Source organism: Anopheles coustani, chromosome 3 (genome assembly GCF_943734705.1).
Source record: "Anopheles coustani chromosome 3, idAnoCousDA_361_x.2, whole genome shotgun sequence".
In the NCBI taxonomy this organism is placed as follows: Eukaryota; Metazoa; Arthropoda; class Insecta; order Diptera; family Culicidae; genus Anopheles; species Anopheles coustani.
This window is the reverse complement of record NC_071288.1, coordinates 54,753,513-54,758,493: the sequence shown is the minus strand read 5'-3', so window position 1 is coordinate 54,758,493 and position 4,981 is coordinate 54,753,513.

The window sequence follows — 4,981 nt, the reverse complement described above, 5'->3', positions numbered from 1 at the left end:
CGGAACGTGCATTTCATTTTTCCTTTCCCTTAACACACCGCCAATCTGGTTTTGGTTTCTCGTTCGGTAATGCCATGGGCAAGTGACGAATGTACAAACTGCCGAAAATAGTTAAAACAAACCCCTGGTGTGTACTCCTGTGAAATGCCGAAAAGTAAGGGGAGATGGACTTAAAGGGTTGAGGATTTCTTCAAGGGCCACTTAAACGATCATCTCATTTAGATGTTGCCCGTAACATTCTCGCGCAACTCATCATTCACTGGTGTGAGCCATTCAGTTTATAAATCTTCGGTTTTTACTTTAAGTAACGGTCCGGCGGTGTGCTTCGTCCCCGATCAGGTGGACGGACGCATTGCTAGTAGGGTTAAGAGGGTTCTGGATAAGATTTCTGTTTCGATACTGTGTACTATACGATAAGATTGAGAACCAAGAATGTGGGAAATAAGCGTTCCGTAAAAATGTGCGGCGATCTGTTTCGCTTCTAAGTCTTTTTTGGTTTGTTTCTTGTTGAGATTTCTTTCCTTTTTTTCTTCTGTTAGAAGTCATTCGTTTAGTGTCTTTTTACTTCTTGCGACTTCTATTTTTCTACCTTCAACTACTCTGATAACATCTATTTTTATTCAGTGTTTCAGAGAAGGTTGAGTGATCGCCAGCATGGTTTGTTTGTGCAATCGTTAAAAATGTCTATTTTCGTGGTGCAATAGTCAAATAGACCGCGAGGCGGGCAAAATTTGTATAGGAAGAAAGGAAAAACGTAAGGAGCTAGGGACGGATCGTCCATGTTGATTGCGCCCGCGAGTCACAAACTGTAAACGGGGAACGAAAGGTTCACCATTTTTACCGCGGCGAAAGAAACACTAGGATTGATAGTTCTTTTTTATGTACTTTTAGACTTCATCTTTGTCCATCGTCCATTGATAGCGCGTAAGAAATTAGAATACTGTGAATGTTGTTCGCTCCTTCATTTAGCCGTTTTCATGTTTGTTGTTCTATTCTGTTCTTATATTGTTTTGTTTTTAGTGTTTTATCGTCAACTGTGACACGATACATTGTGGCTACGTTGCGATGCATCTACCGGTCACGAATCACAATGTGACAACATTACCTTAATCAAGTCACTGTTTAGATATTCCCCTTTTTTTTTTTGTTACAAACCATCCATGTTTATATTACAAAAGCATGTAACCATAGCACAAGGTATGACAATCTCCGCTTCGTTGCTTGCATTGGAATAAAAAAAAACAGTCGAATGTTCAAACTTTGGATGTAGGAAAAACCAAACGGGGCTGGAAAGATACCAAACTCACCTAGATCGATCGCAAGCACTTTTGTAAATCGTAAACGGCGTCGAACCTGATAATGGACAGGGAACAGAAAGACATATTTAACAGAAAGAGCAAAAATAAATGCAAAAGAAGTAAAATAAAAACAGTGGTAGAACAAAACTAAAACTACGAAAAATGTATAAGAGTAAGATGTGACGAAAGCTAAGGGACGAAAAAGAGCAAAAAGGAACAAACATCGGCATGGATTCGAAAATAAAGAAAAAGCGTAATTTAATAAAAACATTGAGTATTTCTTGTGTCTGCATGTATTTGGTGTACCTAATGGATTTATATTCATTACTTACATAATAATTAATATAAAAACAGTCTAGCAGGGAAAAGCTCTATAGAGGATGTTTTAAATATTTAAAAAATATTAAAAATAATAACAAACCCACATAACTATTAATACACATTGGATCTTTATTTTTATCACCCAGTGGTACTTTACTTTATCAGGTAAGCGGTTGAAGTGCACTGGCATTAAGTTATAGCTAGTAATATAGAATTTTGAAGCACCGACCATACAAGTACTTTAAAAAAAAGTAAAAATCCCATTTCACATCTGTCTTCTTTTCTCTGTTTTCTTTGTTGAAGACTGCTATCGTTTGTTTAATGACGTGAGGACAAATATGTTTTTCGTCGTCTCTTTAAAGGTTGTTTTCTTTAAAGATTGTCTCTTTAAAGATTGACAATTGTTTCCTCCCCATCAAAGCCTGATTCGTCTTCCCAGATTGAGTTTCAATTAGATTATGGTCATAATGGAATTGATCAATGATCGGTACTTTACAGTATCGAACCATCAAATCAAATGTTGTTGATTTATTTTTCACTCATTATGTGCAAACACAGGCGAGATGTCATCGAAAAAGAATACAATAAGTCGCTTGTTACCGCGGACAACACAAACACGGAAACAACAATTAAATGTCGTTCTAACCGCTAGACTGAAGTGAATCAGACAACCCCGATCGCTTGCGGTTCCATCGGCGTACCGCAAATTGAGAAGGGTTGATAAATCTTCCCAGAACTAAATCTTCCCCTCCCCTTCCTCTGAGAAACGGTAAAACTTTTCCTCAACCCATCACCGAACGTTGCTCACGTCCGGAATGGAACGCCCCATGCATAAATGCTAAACTCACTGGAATATACCACAAGTTTGTAGGTATTTTGTTTTACTTGCTTCCAACAACAAACACATCATCCTCTGTCCTTCCAAGGTGTTCCGGCTGGGTTCATTAGAATGTTTCTCGCGCACCGAGACCCGAGTGATGTGTCAGCGTGCGGCGTATGGATCCCATCGAAATGGGGCAGCCCGTCAAAGGATGGGTAACTTAAATCATGCTGCCCGACAGCAAGCGACGAACCCGGCGGCCAAACTAACTAGCGTCGGAAGATGCTCTGAGCCGGGATTTACCCCCGGGTACTTTCCGGGTTCGGGACCACGCAATTCGCATTGAATTACTTTCTCGTGATGTTGGATCATGACTGGCATGGAACGGAAAGTTCTTTCCCCGCTGTTTCCTGGCTCTCCCGGTCGTCCCGAGGTATCATCAACCCGATACGTTTGGCCGACATCATGCGGTTAGATTTTTTCATTCTTTAAATATATTATTTGCAGCACCTCAGTGTGAATAGGTTGGCAAAACATTTGAAGAGATGGTTGGGTTTTTATTTTTGTTGTTACCTACCTTGTTGTTGAAGGTGCAAGTAGTAGAAAGGCAGGAGAGGAAAACATCTATCGGCTAAAACTCTCAATGAGGGACGACCTTGAACTTCACGCCAGTCGTTGGCTTATCTGGTGCTAAACCATTCATCGAAGCGTGCCCCAAATGGGTGGAGACGACAAACGTTGGTATCGGGATGATTAACACAATTCATGGGTGTTGACGACCATGAACGAAGGATAGTTTCCCGCAGGTGCAGTGCCAAAGTTCTAAGCAAACATGGCCGCGGTCTGCCAATTGGCCAGTAAACCGACCAGCACTATCGCTGCACGTGCAAGCCCCCTTGTTGGGGGGGGGGGAGCGCAGTTTCTATGTCCAACTCGAGTTTACCCAGATGCGCTCTGTAAACAGAGAGTTCGCGGTTTGTCCCGCCAATCACGAGCCTATGCTGACTAAATAAAGAGTCGCCGAAAATGTATTTCGAACATTCTTGCCGAATGCTTAGCACATCATTGCGAGGCTTGGCAGAGAGAAAAACATTCCGCAGTTCAAACATTTAAAATGTACATACACCGATCGAAAATTCTGGTACATCAAATTGCTAGGGCACAAAGAGCAAAGCAGGTTACGTTTTCATGTTACATCACAAACACCCGGGAAATATAATAAAAAGTTTGACCTTCAAGCATCTCTTCTTCGTCGGCGATTTTATTTACTACACAAAAATTGCCAATATAAACTCCAACGGATATTAATTGGATATGTGCTTCGTTCGCTCCCAAAAAAGCACTGCTGAGGACGTTTTTACCGCACCGAAGCCATCCCGAAGGGCTACCTTTTTTACAACACAATCGTTTGCAAAATCCACTAAAAACGATCGATCGAACAAACTTATCGCTAGTTAACGACGTCCATCGGTCAGTAAATTTTCGCCACTTTTTACCGCCGCCTTTTTTTGTAAGACTTGTACTACGGCGCACTGTTGGGAAGGCGCAAGTTCCCATTTTTATCAAATCCATTGCGTCGTGCAAAAGAAACGGCAACCGTTTTTACAGCCCCACTTCACGTGGTGCGCCAGCTAATATTAGCTTTCCACTTGCCGCGTGTTTCGAGCGCAAAGTGACCACAAAATAATTACAAAAAAAGAAACAAGCCATTTCTGCTCAGACGATCATCCAGTCCTTCAAGGTGAAGGATATTTAGAGGGCGTGCGATCTTGTAAAAACGACCGGTGAAGCCTTTTTCTTCATCCAACAAAAATGACCCACTGAGCATGAACAAATGCAGTTCCTGGAGGGAGGTCAGATAAACAGATGATTTTTTTAGTTTAACGCCAAAAAAAACTGTCTGGCGATCGAAGCGTAACGAACCAAGTGTGGCCGTGTAGTGACGTACTTAAAACATTAAAATAACTTTTGTCTCGGATTATCGGCAGTAACTTTAGCCTAGGTACTCTTACAGTTTCTATCTGTGGTGTCTCATTTGTGGAAAACTATTGAGAGCGAATATTTTTAATTGAATAAATACATCGAACGGTCATGCTGAAATGTAAGTCAAATACTTAAGGTTGAAATACATCCATACAACTAAACAACCATGCAACAAATTTGCGAAAAGCTAGGTAAGCCCATAGGTAATTAAGAAAATTTAAAAAAAAACTTAAAAGCTTATTGTTGTAAAACCTTAAAAAAATATTCAAGATTTTATTTTAGGATAGTGAATCAAAAATTGCTTCTTCGTTAAGTTATTCTAAAACTTTAAGAAGTATGTCGATGATAAATATAAAGAACGAATTATATTGTTGGGTTAACTGTTTTTCGCATTTCAGTCATTCTGTAACAGATATCCAAAAGTATTTACCAAATTTGAATACACCAAATGGATTGCATACACCATTGTAAAAAACCTTCGATCTTCATATCTGTGCCACATCCGAAGGATATTTCAGAAATTAATTATAATATGTCAAATGTATCACACTAAAAAATT